Below are 17,610 nucleotides of genomic sequence, written 5' to 3' on the forward strand. Positions count from 1 at the left end.
TTATGTTGATACAAACCTAGGATCAATGCATGCAACTCCTAGAAATGATCTTTTTTATTTCAGACGTTTGTAGTAAATGGCTAGATTTCTGTCTGAAAACTCTTCTCACAGATTTAACTTTAGCCCTCAAAATTTAAAAACAACAAACATTTTGGTTCAAAACAATGTGAGCTAAATTCAGTTCAATGATTGCTAATGTCTCGTGATTTGAAGAACAAGGAAAGATGTTCCCCAAAATCACAGCATGGTAAATATATTATTTGAAATATGGGGAGTGAGAGCATGTATTGTTTCTACTTGGTTGAACTCAGAACTAAGTCCTAATGTAAATTCAAAACCTTTCTAAAGTGTTCCTTTAGACATGACTGGCAGCGTGTTTCATACTGAGAACATTGGTTGTATGGCTTTTGAAATTTTTCTTTATCTCTTTTGCTTTGGTTTAAAATCATGTCTCCTTTATCTTCCAATCAGGAGCATGAAGAATCAGCAGAAATCATTGACCCTATTAAATGTCATTCACAGCTGCACCTCCCTTTCCGTCCGCCATATTATTGTTCAGTGAGTCTTCATCTCTCAGATGGCTTCATTTGCTTTTCCCCTCAGTGATGGAAACTTGGTATTTTGACCCTGTTGTCCTGAGGGTGCTTAGAACCAATGCAATCTCGAAACTATTAAGTGCTAACAGTACTTTTCCACTTTCAGATCTTTTTCTATCAATGGCACAAACTTAAATTCCAGTCTTCCTAACTAAATTGTGCAAAAGAGCATGCCTGTGTCCCTCTAGGCCAAAATATTTATTCCCTGATTGGAGAAAAAAAGGGAATTCCCCCCAACTCCCTTCTACCTGCTCTTGAAAGGGAGAAGGCATTTGTGGTAATGTAATGACTCCTATCTTCTGATACTTATTTAACACCAATCTGCTTTAAATCAGATTGGATATCCAGGTAGAGACTAAATAACTAAGAAGTTACAACAGGTGGTAATGTTTTCTGAGAGGAGGTTTATTTAAAATGTTAGCTTCAAATCATTGCTTTTGTGACTCTAATTATCTGACAGTACTAGTCCAGAATAATATATACCATCCTTCTTAACGTTGATCTGAACCCTGATCATAAAACTTTTTCCACATATGTCTGTCTTGATGCCTGGCAGTACCCTTGCTATACTTGAAGGTATAAGTTTCACCAACTAATAGTAAAGAAAAGGTTAATTTTATTCATCGGTACCTCCATTTATCATCATAAATGATTTACAAGTTTTTCTTAAAGACTAACAGCTAAAGATCATCACATTTTTACAATTAATTTACTCACACATGCTAAGGTGAGGGATAGATGTCCCTGAATACAAGTCATAGGAAAACATCAAATATTTACTGTGTGTTACCAAGTTCTGGGGTCTATGAACACTCCCGAAGGCATAAAATACAAGGGAGGTATTTATAAAGGAAAAGAGCTCATACAATTTTAGAAAACAGCTGATATGATATCTAAGCAAAATGGTGAAAGATTACTAAAGAGATAAATTGTGCCACACGTTCCCCCACGTCCCACAAGCAATATAACCCTTTGGAGGGAGAGTCAATACTGTGGAGGAAAAAGCCTAAGGGGTAACCTTTCTAACTAAAGGAAAATAAAGAGAGCACTGCTTTGGGTGTCAGAAGACCTTCCTCCAATCAATTCATTTCTAAAAATCTTTACGTGGCCTCCCTGGGACCCCAGGGCACAACACTTAACCCTTGAGTGTCCAGGAGACTCAAAAGAATTATAAAAGGCTAAAGGATTCTTAGAATCAGTGCAGCCACAATATTGATTTTCTCCGAAGGATTTCTCCATGCCAAAAGAAAAAAAAAGAGTTTGTTAAAATGTTTTCGCTTCTCATAAGAAAGGGAATTTAAGTTGCAGGGCAAGACAAGGGCAAAATTCTGAAGTTGGCCAAGTGTGACTTTGGATCTTTTTCTCTCTGTTCATGATCTATTCTCCCTTCAGTAAGTGCCTCTACCCCCTGCCAAGCATTTAATGCTCTCGTGTGGCCCCAGCCCTTCCTCTGTTCATGGGGAATGAGGCATCTACTAAAGGTAACATGAAGAAATCACTGACTTGGTGTGTTCCTCTTCCAGTGGTATAGGCATTAAAAAATACATGGTGCATTTTACGTTTTCATATTAGGGCCAAGGACACCTGAGTGATTAGGGGCTGGAGGCCTTCCCCACCAAACACAAGGCCAGGTCCTTTGAGCAGTATCACTCATGGCTACACCTTGCCTGAATGCAGTGTCGTCTGTCTGGGCATCCTTCCTCTCTCTGCAGGACTTGTTTCCTGCCCGTGGTCATACAATCCTTCCAAATGTCTCCAAAATCATTCAGAAGGAGAAACCCTTCTCCACTGGACATTGTTTTATTTTTCTGGTTAGAGAGGAAAATAACTAGTGCTGAAGAAATTTTAAAGAGAATATAATTCAGTGACTTTTGTTCCCGAGATCTCTAGGGTAATGTGTATTATCTCAGGGGCCATCAAATTGGGACCTCTTTTAACCAAAGGAGCTTTATCTTTATATTGGGATGCAATAAAATGTTCATTTTTTAAAAAAGGTGTTCTCTGTTTAACAATGATCTCACCAGGTATAATAGAACAAATCTCTAAGTATGAATGTGAGTATTAAATTCAATAAGTAAGTTCTGTCAAACTTTCATTTAAAGAAAGGAGTTCCACGAACTTATGGTTACCAGAAGGGAAGGGTGGGGAGGAGGGATAGATTGGGAATTTGGGATTGACATGTACACACTGCTGTATTTAAAATAGATAACCAACAAGGACCTACTGTATAGCACAGGGAACACTGCTCACTATTCTGTATTGAAATGGAAAGAGAACTGGGAAAAGAATTTGAAAAAGAATAGATACATGTATATGTATAACTGAATCACTTTGCTGTACACATGAAACTAACACAGCATTGTTAATCAACTATACTCCAATATAAAATAAAGATTTAAAAATATATGTTGACTGATAAAGTCAATCAATGAAAAAACAAACAAAAAAATCAAAATAATAAACGTGGGATCAACCTAATTTTCCACTTACAGATGAATTGATTTAACAAATGTGGTATATACATACAATGGAATATTATTCAGCCTTAAAAAGGAAGAAAATTATGACCAAAGCTGTAACATGGAAGCATCTTGAGGACATCATGCTAAGTGCAATAGGCCAGTCACAAAAAGACAAATGCTGTGTGATTCCACTTATATGAGGTTCTAAAAGCAGTCAAATTCAAAGAGTCAGAAAATAGGATGGTGGTTGCCAGGGGACAAGAGCAGGGAATGGGGAGCTATTGTTTAAGGGGTATGGGGTTTCAAATGGGGAAGATGAAAAAGTTCCAGAGATGGATAATGGTGATGGTTGCAGAACCATGTGAATGTACTTATTGCCACTGAATTGTACACTTAAGAATGGTTAAAAACATAAATTTTATTTTATGTATATTTTACAATATAACAATAAACTTTTTTTAAAAAAAGGTAAAACAAAATAAAGAAAGGAGTGCTCTGCTAAACAACAACACAATACTCATTGGGTAGAGCAAGAGATCTTTAAGGATGAATGTGAAAATAAAAATAGTACCTTCTGTGAGTTCTAGCAAACCTTCAAAAGAAGAGATTATTTTTATACTATAGAAACAGCACAGAACCTGCCTGACACATGGGTTTTTTACCGAATCACCATTAGTTCCCTTTCTTCTCCCCCAGCCGGTGGCTTTTGTCATCTTGCCGTATTGTTTCAAATTGTGATCTAAGAACTACACCCAGACCCATGGCAGCTTCCCAGGACATTCAAATTTTGAAGAACACAGACGTTCTCCAGGAACTGAAAGTTTCTTCCCATGCCTCCTGTTTCCTGGGGCCCTTGCCTTCAGCCTCAGGCCTATAGCTGCTGTAGCCCCACCTCCAGCCAGCCATGCTTGGGTAGGCCCCAGAATAGGAGTGGAGCAGCTTAGAAAGATTAAGGTGCCACAACAAGCTGAAACAATCATAAAGGCTGCCTCTACCCGGGCAAAGGGGAGGGTATTATTTGCAAAGCCCCCTGATGGGTGGCCCAGGTGCTAGCTAGACAGGCTCAGGAGATAGTTTGGCAGCCACCCTGGAAAAAATGCCTGTGTCTCTGCAAATAAATCTGCCGGTGGAGAAAGCACTGGGTTTTCCCCAGTGCTTGTGCAAACAGTACTCTGTGCTTTGCTGGTATTGGAAATTCCTTGGTGTGAGTAGCTCTAGACCATGAAAATCGGAGCTATGGATTTCTTGTCATTGTTGTTACCCTTGACCTGTTGGGAAATAATTTCAAAAATCAATAGTCCTATTTCCAATTATTCACAACATGAAAATTGTTGGTAACCAGAAGAAACATTTTCTCTAAATCCCTGTTCACTGCTCAGCAACTGACAGTGAGCAAGACAGTCTTAAGTCTGACACAGAGGAAGGTTAAGGATCATGCACCCAAGCATGGTGTGGGCATGTGCATCTGAGTATGGGTATCTGCATTCTAGAAAAAAATTATGAATAATATATAGATTACCAACTGAGTATTATTTATATCTTTTCCCCACTCAATATCCAAGAATTTGTAGAATCAACATTATGGTTAGATATGTGAAAAATCTCAGTGAAATGGATGCATCTCTAAGCAAAATGAAGGTATCAAAATTTACACTAGAAGTAAAAAATTTTAATAGAAATGAGATCCTAAAAGAAATTGAAAAAGCTGTCCAAAAAACAATACAAAAACAAATACAATCTCCTCTCCTCCAAAGGCACCCGGCCTCATAGGTTTATGGGTGAATTTTATTCAATATTTTAAAATATTGGATAAACAGTTCAGACACCTACATATATACATATATATATATATATCCCAATTTTTTATGAAGTTCACACTTATTAATACAATTGCAAAAATCCTAAGTAAAGGGCTTCCCTGGTGGCGCAGTGGTTGAGAGTCCGCCTGCCGATGCAGGGGACACGGGTTCTTGCCCCGGTCCAGGAAGATCCCACATGCTGCGGAGCGGCTGGGCCCGTGAGCCATGGCCGCTGAGCCTGTGCGTCCGGAGCCTGTGCTCCGCAACGGGAGAGACCACAACAGTGAGAGGCCTGCGTACCACACACACACAAAAAAAATCCTAAGTAAATTCCAATCCACCAGTGCACCCAAGCATATAGTAAAAATAGAATATTATACTATACTATAAACAAGCAGGGCTTGTAATGAAACTGAGATACAGGAAGACCCAGATTTACTGATTTTCTGGGTGAAAAGCAGGAAAAAGTTTATTGATATGCTGATTTGTTTTTTCTACCTTCTAATTACAATGGAAACAAATATATCTTATTGGGGCTGTCAGCTAATTTTTTCTTTTACTAAGGCCAAGTAGCCTTTGCTCTTTCAGCCACTCTAGTTTGCCAGGTTGCTTAATTCAGAGGCCGTGTCTCATTTTAATATGTCTTTTTGGAACTCCGAGTCTTTAAAAAAGTCACATTCATCTAGTAGAGCTTAAGGATTTAAGCTTTAAGGATTTCCCTCAATAATTTTTTAAAAAAAGGAAAAGAAATCGAGAAAAGTAATGCTAATTAAAGATAGGCTATTTCTTCTACATAAAAGGAATCATGACTTTTTCATTTTCTGGAATATTGACTTAAAATTAGAGCCTATTTGTTTATATTATGAGAGGAAAGGATAAGATACCAGGCTCTAAAGAAGTATTGACTTGGCCAGCACTGACCCCAGGCCATCTGGTGAAACTTATGAGAGTTTCCATTGCTTAGAACTTTGGAGAGGGACGTGGCCATATACTTAATTTTTTTAAACGTGCATGTTTTTTCCTCATCAGCTCCACATCTAGCAATCAACCTTATGGAAATAACTGAATGCATAAGCAGACAGGAATCACAACAGCACATATTCAGTTAGGTTAAAATGTGTGATTTTTTTTTCTATAACTCAACTTAATCTCTTCCTCAAGCTCCTTTTTTGTCTGATGGTAGAAAATAATCTAGTCACTTTCAGATGTGCTCAACATTTTCAGACGAAGTTCCATCCCTTTCTGCTGCTTTCCCTTAGGATGGCATCTAAACTCTTGGGTATTAGCAAGGAGAAGGAGGCTTCTGGTTCTTGGCTGATGTTTAATACTGCCAGGTCCTCTGATCCTTGAACAAGGAGCCCTGAGACTTCTGATTCCAAGGTGTCATCAGGCCACCAGCCTTTGTTTGCTAACATGGCTATTAATGCATTGAGCTTCTGGCCTGCAGGGTTCATACCATTTTCCACGAAGGCATCTTCAGGCCTTCACTGGCTCACTTTCTTCCCCATTATATTTCCTTCAGGGCTCTGGACACAAGGATGTTGGACTCTTCTCAAGTCACTCTGAGGTCTATGCTCTCTGCCCTGGCACTCATAAAGTCTGTACCCTATGGAGCCACACTATGTTGGCCCATGGCATTTCTGCATGGCTCCTATATTCTAGGTGCCAGGCAGCACATAGATACAAATCCCTTCCTCTGCACTCCAAACGTACTTGGCTGTTCTGTCACCTCCACCCAAACCCCAGGCTCAGCCCAGGACAGAAGGTGCAGGGCCCCTTTGTAGGGAAAGGGTCTGATTAAGTCCCTCTTGTCTTAGCCATTTTGTCCCCTAGACTAGGAAAACTTCTTCCAACCAGTGAAGGTGGTCCAGGCTGGCTCCTCATCTGTTATCACTCTGTTCTTTGTTGAGGATGAGGCTTTATGCCTTGACTCCTTTGACTTAACTTTTGAGACTAAAAACACTCCTTTCTATCACAAAAAAGTTAGGCTCTGCCAAATTAAAAGCCTTAACTTTCAAGACTATTGTCTCAACACTGAGTTTTAAGACTCTATTTTAAAATTCAATAGTCAAAAACTTGATTCTTTGTTCTCTGCATTTGCTCCATGAATCCCATCTAGAAGCAGTGCTTGCCCATGACTGAATGAGGACAAGTCACAGATACTGGTTTGCAGCTGGGAGGACCTCAGTTAATATGTCTAAATTTTATGTGACATGTTCAGAAATATGCATTGCAGGATTGTATGTAATAATAGAAAATGGTAGACAAAGTAAATATCCATCACAAGCTGAATTGTTAAAATGAATTGTGTTACTTTATGCCTCTTTCAGCTGAACTTAACTTGGGTAGAACTGACCCCAGGAATAACCGTTTCCCTAATATGTCATCACAGCCACACAAAAATTGTATCTGGCTTTTCCAAAGCTTTATTTGTGCTTTCAGTTGTAAGATTTGTATTTTGATTCCATGGCCTGTGGAATATTATGCAGCCATGAAAAATCTGAGGATGAGCAATAGCTATGTAGTGAAATGGAAAGTTTCCACAATACGTTCTTGAGTTTTACAAGTAAATGTAAGAATATGTCATATAACATGACTCCACTTTGGTGTTGTTTTTCAGCTGATATATCTATCTATATCTACAAAGCTCACGCACGCTTGTGTATGGGCACACACACACACGTGTGCGCACACACACACATACACACACCACCACCACAGTAAATGCTACTTTTGAGGAGTAGAAATGGGTAAGGAAGCGTTTAGGTGAGGGGGTAATTGTCACATTTACTTTATACATTTCTGTAATGTTGGAGGTTTTTTTTAGTGAGCAAGCACAACTTTTGTTTGTAAGGGGCCTACATACCAAGACAAAAGCAAAGAGGGAAAGTGCGCCCTTCACTTCAGAGGGGAATCAAGGTCCTGCCCTGGATGGATGCATCCCCTGTCTTGTCTTGCTCTGCAGTGGGCAGTCTGCACTGCCCAGCTGGCCTCAGGTGTCACAGACTCCTGAAGAAAGTAGGAGGCACAGAGCCCGATGGACCTGCCTTGGAAGCTTAATCCATGACTTGTTAGGCTTTTAGTCTTTTTGAATCACCATTCTTTCTTTCATAAAATAACACCTACCTCTCAAACTGAGGAGTAAATGAGATGTGTTGTGTGAAGTGCCTGGTATGGAATGTGCTCCTAAACAGTAGTAGGAGGAGAAAGTCAGGTAGGAAGATGTACTGGTAACCTTTGGGGAGTGGGAGCCATGATTGTCCCCACAGGGCAGTTATTGACATGGTAATGTACCATTGGTGGCCTATTCCTTTTTCTTTTTTCTTTTTTTCCTTCAACTTAGCAGCCCAGATCCACCCTAATTGAGCATCTGGAAAAGGAAACAAGCAGGGTACACACACAGGAGTGAGCTCTGCATTGTCCTCAAAACTAGCTCTCTCCAGGTGGTATGTAGGTGTGGGTGTTATAGAAGGGAGGGAGGCGTCAAATACACCCAAAGCATATGCTGTGTTTTGCTTGGGTCAATGTGATAATGGGTTTGCAGTTCCCTACCACGTATGAGGAAGAAGTAAGGAAAGAGACAGGGGAACTTTATTTAGGAAGACCAGAGTTTAGGGTGAGTGATCAGAAAAGATATTAACTTATGAAACAGATGGCACAAAATCATACTATAAGTCTGGGTACAAGGCAAGATAGGGCAACAGAGAGGTTGGTAAACAATGCCCATTCAGACGTCAAAACTTGCTCTGGACTTAGTGAGATGTGATGCTTACACTTCCAGGAAATGGAGACTAGGGCAGAGCGTGTATGGAGGCAGAGCTGGAAGGCAGAGGAAATACAGGCCACCCACACCCCCACCTGCCCTGACCTCTCACCCTAAAGCCTCAGGAAAGGGAAAATCAATGGGCTCCCGAAGTGCAGGAGCCCGGGGTCTAGGGCTGGAATCTGACCCATGCAGAGTGTTTACTGATCTAAAGACGGATAGGTTCAAATGAGCTCATCTTTATCTTGAGAGGAAATTAGGGAGCCCAGACCCAGACAAAGCCACATTTTATTCAATGAAAACTTAACACCACCAGCACCACTGCCGCCACCACCTCCTACCCCACAATGTACACAATATCACACAAGACATCTACCTTAGTAACCTCATTTCTGAAGTTCAGTTCTGGAAGATCAACAGATAGGGAACTCTGAGCTTACAGAAAACCAAAAAAGTGATTCCAGAATATTTTACTTTTACGCTTCTTGCTGATCTGTATCCTCTTTTTTCCCCCACAGTTTGCAAATATTGACTAAGTTCAAGGGCAGTGGTAGAAGGTCTAACTTCAGAGTTAGCATGAGGTGAAATACTTAAGATGGTGCAATCCTGTCCTAATGAAGAGCATATCAGATCCCAAGTTTGGTTATGGACAGTTCTTGTCCCCTGCCCCAGTTGATATTTGTTTTATCAAGTCAGAGACTATTTTTGTCATCATTGTTAATCTCCCTCTTGCCAGCTCTGTTTTGGCCGAGGGCATGCACTTGAGGTATGTTAGAAGAATGGAGTGCAGTATTGTGGGAAAGAATTATCACTAATTCTGTCTGCCTACAGCTTCCTCAGCCCTGTTCATCTGATCTTAACACACTAAGCAAACTTGTACATGGAAAGTCCTACAAGTCCATGACCTGGTTCCAAGAAGTAGATTTTGAAGCTGAAAGAGCAAGAGAGCAGCATTCCCATGATGACTTTAGATCCTCATTCTGTTGGAAATTTTTTGATTTGCCCATCAGGGGAGAGCTTGATAGAATATTTTGCCAATAAAGAAACACACTGGGCTTCCCTGGTGGCGCAGTGGTTGAGAGTCCGCCTGCCGATGCAGGGGACACGGGTTCGTGCCCCGATCCGGGAAGATCCCACATGCCGCGGAGAGGCTGGGCCCGTGAGCCATGGCCACTGAGCCTGCGCGTCGGGAGCCTGTGCTCCGCAACGGGAGAGGCCACAACAGTGAGAGGCCCGCATACCGCAAAAAAAAGAAAGAAAGAAAGAAAGAAACACACTGCTAAACGGAAAGCTCCAACTCATTTAAACTCCTCTTTGGCTTCAATATTACACAAACCTTGTCTTAAGAATTCCTGAAGCTCCAACTCATTTAAACTCCTCTTTGGCTTCAATATTACACAAACCTTGTCTTAAGAATTCCTGGAGATGTGGCCTAAGTCTAGTAGTTCTAACTGGAACTGAGAATGAACTGGCACTTCTGACCCATGGGTTTTGGAGTTAAATAGACCCTGGCTCAAATCTTAATTTCTCTGAGCCTCAGTTTCTTCCTATGTGAAAATAATCATAACAGTGCTCTCCCTGCAAGATAGCCATGAGGATTAAATGTGGTATTATATCTGAAAGCATTTAACACAGTGCCTGTTGCTTAAAATGGGATTAATACATTTTAGTCTCCTTCCTTCCGCTCAGCTCCTCCAGCTGCTGGTGTATCCCCTTTCTCTGCTGCATACATTTGACATAGTGGAATCAGGCCAATGACACTTGAGGGGATACCATCCTGATAAGAATGAATAGAGAAAAGGAAAGGTTAAACAATGTTCAGAACAGCAATGTTCACTTTTAAACGATCTGAGTGTAAACTGAGTGAGTTCCACTGACATTTTGAAAGAATGCAAGTATATAAGTAAACTTGTAGTTGTGCTTTCTAGACCTGGACACTGCCACCAAAAAAATCTCCATGTGGAGACCTTTGGGGAGATTTTTAATCTACACACCATAGAGGCCATTGTATTCTGTTGATATTATTAATGATATAACTTGGTTACCGAGTAAACGAAATGATAAATCTCCTGGATAGTTTGTTCCAAGGAGAGGTAATATTCTTTCAGACTCATACAGCCTCAGCTGCTGTGTTCTACCTAGAGTTCCAACACTATCTCTTGTTTGAAATTATCACATGTAAAAGTTATAGTAGATTATGTAACCCTTAGCCACTTCCTCTCCTAGCATTCTTGGAATGGCTGGAATCCACCAAACTATATCTTCTTGTTGGGCATCCCGAGTTCCCCCAGGTGTCTCAAAGCAAACTTGCCTCCTACCCTTTGGATAAATAGCTATATGCAAAGTAGATGGTCAAATGTGTATTTTGTATAAGCCAGTCTTCAAAGGTTCTGACAGCAATAATGACTTCCATATGCAATACAATCAATTCTCCAGTGTACATGATCTGGCCAGAGGGAAGATGGATATGAACAACTGAGCATTGAGAACGTATTTATGTTTGATTTTGGAGTGATAACCCATCAGCCTTGAGAGGAAGTCACACAGTAACCCCTGAATCTGGCCTCTGTTTCTCCACTTTGGGTAATTCCCAATATCACCAGAGCTAGACTGGAGGAAGGAATGGGAAGAGACCATAGAGGACACTCAATAAATATGTGGCCAATTAACATATATTTCAATTTATTTTTCTATATGTTAAACAATAAACTAGAACAAAAAAAATGGAAATAAAGTAACAGTAAACCTATAATGTTAAAAATGGTACTGTAAAGACATAAAGAAGACCTAAAAATTCAGTCAGACAATAATGATAACAGCAATAATGATGATAACAGTAACTAACGTTTATTATGTTCTTATAATGTGGCAGGAATTATCTACATGATTTCTTTAATCTCAGAAATTTTATGAGGTATTTATACTATTATCCTCATTTATAAAAAAAGGAAACTGGGGCACATAAAGGCAAGGTAACTTTTTGAATAGAAAGATCCAAATTCATAAATTTTTTATTTTGCCTAATTTGCTCAATAACTTATAAATTAATGCAATCAATTTACTCTATAAGCTAATGCAGTCCCAATCAAATTTAGAGGACTGTTAATGGAACTTAATAAACAATTTTAAAGTTCACCTAAAAAAGGAAATGCTAGCAAAACAGAAAGCCAGGAAAGTGTTGAAAAAAAAAATCAATTTTAAAAACTATTAAAATTATATTAAGGTTTAGTACAGTTGTTAGATACACTCAAGGACTTACCACAGAGCCCAGGAATATTATTTTGAAAATTAATGTATATTTCTACCTATCTTTTCTATGGCTTGCCCCAATAGATACAGAAACAAAATTTAAAGTTACTGTAATTAAATACTATGTTATTAACTCAAGGATTGAAAACAGTAGTTCAAGAAAGCAGATTAGAAAATCCTGAAACAGATATATAGGAAACATAGGAATTTGGCCTCTAGTAAAGATTACTTTCAGTCAGGAGGAAAAAATAAACTATCCAACAAATAGCATTGGGATAATTTGCTAATGATATGGATAAAACAAAGTTAGATTCCCATCTCACAACATATGTAAAAATAAATTATTGATAGACAAAAGTTTGAAAATATATATTCACACATATAGGCATGTGCACAAACACATGCACACACACACATAACACAAGCATGAACATTCTGGAAAAACTAATTTTACCATCTTACAGTTTGGAAGATATTTTAAGCAACACAAAACCCAGAAGCCATAAAGAAGTAAAATAAAAGATATGGCTACATAAAAAGCACATATATATACACATACATATATATATGTATGTTTGTATGTATAAATATATCACTCAGCTGTAAAAAAAGAATGAAATTTTGCCATTTGCTGCAACATGGAAGGACTTGGAGGGCATTATGTGAAGTGAAATAAGTCAGACAGAGAAAGACAAATACTGTATGATATCATATGTAGAATCTAAAAAATACAACAAACTAGTGAATATAACAAAAAAAGAAGCAGGCTCACAGATACAGAGAACAAACTAGTGGTTACCAGTGGTGAGAGAGAAGGGGGAGGGGCAATAAAGGGATAGGGGATTTAAAAAAGGGGTTATTATGGGTTTATATGAAATCATGTATGTGAAACTTTTGAAAATTGTAGAATTTAAAGACTCATTCAATTAAAAAAAATTTAAAAATGACATCTCAGGAATAATAACCAAAAAATCATGGAAAAAGAGAAAATAAATATGGAGAAAATACATAGTAGATACATATAGACTATTAGCCTTATTATAAAAGCATCTATAAATCAATTAAAAAATTGTGCCACTCAATGGTAAAATGGTCAAAGGACACGAATTGTCAGAATACCAGAGAAGAAATGAAAGAGGCTAATGAATATCTGAAAATATGATTAACTTCTCCAGCAATCAGAGAAATACAAATTAGAAAATAATACCATTTCTGTCAATTTGATTACAAAAAATGAAAAATATTGATATCATCCAGTTTGGACAAGTGCATGGGGAAATGGGCACTCTCAGATATTATTGCAGCATTATAAATAGCCTTTTTAAGGGACAAATTGACAGTAATTGTCAAAATTTAATATGATCTAGTAATTCTACATCTAAGAACTGGAAATGTTCACAAAATACATTGAAAGTATAAGAATCTTCATAAAAGCATTGTTTTCAACTGCAAAAAATAAAATCTCTGGGTAGATGAATGATTGAATAAATTATTTTAAATTTTTTAAAATAAATCATTTTATATCCTTATATGGGATACTATAGAGTGATTTTTTTTAATGAGCTAGATCTTTATATATCAACACAGAAAAATATCCAAGAGAAATTACTAACTAAAAATATCTAGGAGCAGAATAATGTAGTACTATATTCTGTTGATTCTAAAAATCATTTCATTCACATTTCAACACTTCTGACATTGTGAGGCATCATGCAATCAACAGTGTCTAATAATTGTAATAGGTGGCATTTTTCTCTTCTTAGTAAAACATAAAATTATGACATGCCTTACAATTGATGTAGCTTAGACATGATGAAATACAGTAAATCATATAATCCCACTTATATTTAAAATTATATTTATTTATGTATTTAATAGAATGAGTAATTGAGAACTTAATTGATGCCTTTCTTGTGTACCCGGCTTTAACGGAAATGAAGAGGGGGGAGGAGGAGAAGAGGGAGGAATAGAATTTTCTTCCTTTCCCTTTAAGCGTAGTCTGGTCTTTATGTTCTTGAATTTGGCTCACTCATTCCAGGGGACTTTAGTGCCTTTAACCATCAGATCTATGGGTTGATAGCACTATCTTTGAGAAAAAAAGGATGGAGGCATTTGTACCTCGAAGGGAAGAGAGGGATGTAGACCAACTCCATGCCCTGGTGACTCGGAGGAGATGGGAAGTTAGGGTTTGGGTGAGGAGGTGAGAAAGTCACTTCCCTGAAGTGAAAGGATGGGTGGAATTGCTACAGAGGTGCCTGTGGAGGACAGAGTGCTAAGCATACAGTGCCGATGGCAGAAGCAAAGATGTCTGCAACCAAGCTTGTCATAGTGGCAGAGATGCCCCATCAGACCCACTTGCCTTAGTAGCCTTCAGCTTTATAAGTACAGAAACATAATTGACTGAAGACCCAAGGCCCATCCTCAATCTTACTGGATAAGTCTTTGATCAACCTCAAGGGAGAGAGAGTTCCCACAGGTAATCAAGTTTAGATGTCCAGCCAGCTCTGCTGGATGGGTGCTGGGGCACATTATAAAAGAAAATGTCTTACTTACTGCTTGATTCTGAATGTTCTGGACCAATTTGCACCAGAGAAAGACAGATTAGATAGATAGATAGATAGATAGACAGACAGACAGATAGATATAGATAGATAGATAGATGATAGATAGATACATAGATAGATACATAGATGATTAGATAGATAGATACAATAGATATACGATAAATGATAGATAAAAGAGAGATACTTGGGATTAGAGAGAAAAACTGAATATCTTTAATTTTTCATTGTATTATCTTTTTATTATTTGAATGTTTACAAGCTATATTGCCTTTATAATTTTAAAACAACTTTTAAAAGAAGAAATTTTACTTTAAAAAAATGTGATAAGATGCAGATAAATAGCTCTGTCTTAATGTATGCATTTGCTTATTTAACACATACATATTGAGCGCATCTTATGTGCCCAGCACTCAGCATGGTCCAGGGGAGGTCTTGGACAAGATGAGGCTACCCCCAGGGAGCTCATGGTCTACAAGATGGCAAACGTCCCCGAAGGAAAGCACTTCAGTTGTGTGTGCCCCCTCATCTTGTAGTAAAATTGTAAGCCTCCGGCTGGTTGCTGCCCAGAGTGATCCGGCAGCAAGTGTGGCTTCCCCAACTCAGAACTTGAATTGGTGCATCCTGAAGGTCTTGAGGCTATAGTTTTGCCTGAACTCTGTACAGTGGCCCCCCACATGGCCTGCGGTAAGTTGCTGTCTGGGAATTAGTCCCGTAACTTCTCAAACAACTGCTGAGCGTTGTCGGAGAAGAGTCATTTCACTCCGGGGGCAGAGCCCCTCTGAGGTCACAGCCACGCTAAGCTTCAGGGCATCCTTCTTTTTCATCCCTTCCAACAACATTTGTCCTAGGCTTCGCTGAAACAGCGATGAGTAAAGCAGACATGGTTCTTATCCTGACGGAGGCTATACTCTAGTGGGGGCTCTGAGTTTGGAGAAAATAAGGAGCATTTGAAAGCCTGAGAGAAGACTGTAGCTCTGGAGTCAGGGAGCCAAAGAGAGGATGTTTCCAGGAGAGGATGTTGTGATGGCGAGGATGCTCTATTACACTGGAGGAGGAAAAACACTCAGCTGTTCGGTTTTTATTTTATTTTTGCTTCACCCGACAGATAAAAGTGATTTATATTTAAAGAGAGAGAAAAAGAGAGCCACACTTGATTGATCTCCTCCATCCCAGATTATGACATCCTTCCCACAAAATCGTCTTCTCCTAAGTAAGTGGTGTCATCATCCACCCATCTGTTGGCCCAAACCGAGAACCCAGAAGTCATTCCGTCTTACTTCTCTCAATTCCCACATGTAATCAACCATTATTTGGCTGTCAATTCACATTCCTCATGTCATTCAAATCCATTCTCTTCTCTCTAGACACAGGTCTCAACTCTGATCTCTGCTTCTACAATGGCAAGAAGTAAACAATATCAGGATCAGCATTTTTACCTCCAGTATTTCCACCCCAACATGAATTCATTCTCTTGTACTCTATCCAAAGTGATTTTTCTAAAGTATTAATCTGTCCCCCTATTCAAAATCTGGAGTTTTACCATTGCTCCAGAATAAAGTTCAAACTCCTTAGTGTGGCTCTTAACACTCTTTAGGATCTGTCCCCCGTTACTTCCTTACAGTTCTCCACTCCTGCTATCATGAATGCTTCTTTTGTGCTGGTCCTTTTTCTTCCAATCTCATGGCCATCCTCCACACTACTGTTATAAGCAATCAATCTTTCTATATCATATCTCTGGTATTTCCCAGATTAAGACTAATCTGGGGCTCCCTTTCACTTCAGGATTATAGCCAATCCCCTTATCATGGCAGATAAGACCCCTTAGGATATTACCCCTACCTTTTCCTTCTGCTGTATTTCCCACAGCTTTCTCCCTTCCCTCTAATTCTTGCCCTTTATGCCCCTATAATATTGACTTGCTTGTATTGTATTGTAGTTCCCAAAACATCCCCTGTCCTTTAATGTCTCAGTACATTTGCACAGATGTTCCCACTGCCTAAATGTTTTTCTTTTCTTATTTGCTGCTTGAACTCTTTGTTACTTTCTAAAACACTATTCAGATGTTGAATATGAAAACCTAGAATACAATATTAATCCAAACTATCAAGAAGCATAAGAATAAAGACTCCAATGTGCACTGATTCAAAAGCTTATTTTCCATATAGTCTTTCTGAAAATTTTATCTGAGCTATATTCCAACAGAATGAAGCTAAAAACCAAAAAAGAGGAAGATGTGGAATAAAGAAAAAGTAGAACAAACTGAGTTATATAGAAGACAGGTTGACAGCTGTGCAACAAGCCTAGAGTACAATTAGTTCAAATTAGAGCAGGAACTCAATAGTTGCAAGAAAGATGTCTTTAGAAAAGTTAAAAAGGTTCTGCACAGTGGGCAGAATGGGTAAGAAGCTTGAAAATATTTGTGAAATGATAATGAAATTCTGTTTTGTCTCATAACAAGGAAAAAAGAAAACAACCAAGGGAAACTCCAAGACAATCAAAAAATAAATGAAACAAAAATACAAGAAAGTGAAATTAAAAGAAAATAAAACAGTATGATCTTAAGCAATTGATAAATTATGTGAAGATAATGCATTTTAGAAAAATATATACCATGCCCACACTAACTCAAAGAAAGCTGGTATAGTGATACTAAAATCAGACCAAAATAGGCTGATAAAAGGGACAAAAGAGGATTTTTAAAAAGAGAATACTTTTGAATGTACTCTAGACGCATTCTCACTCGAGTGATAAAGAGTCCATGCCAGAAGGTAAGCGTGATGAGGGCAGGCAATTTGATTTGGATAATGTTAACAACTAAAACAGTGCCTGTGATGGGGCAGAGAGTCAATAACTATTTAGTAAATGAATGATTTGAACCCATAAAGAAGGAAATGTACTCTTGGCACTCAGCGTGGCTTAGCAATGCCCAACACTTATACACTTTAATAGTATAAATGTTGTTTACTGTTTGTTACCACTGAGGATCAGCATACGGACCTAACAGAGAGAACTAAAAGGTGGTTGCAGAGAAGAATGTAAAGGTTATCAAAGTTGGCAAAGTAAAAGCAAAGGCATGATTGGCCAAAGTTAGGAGGTGGAGAGGAGGAGGAAGTGGGGATATTAATACCCTCAACTAGAGGGCCAAAAAACACAGTCTAAAGATGATAGAACTAGAAT

Source organism: Hyperoodon ampullatus, assembly GCF_949752795.1.
Source record: "Hyperoodon ampullatus genome assembly, chromosome: 2".
In the NCBI taxonomy this organism is placed as follows: Eukaryota; Metazoa; Chordata; class Mammalia; order Artiodactyla; family Ziphiidae; genus Hyperoodon; species Hyperoodon ampullatus.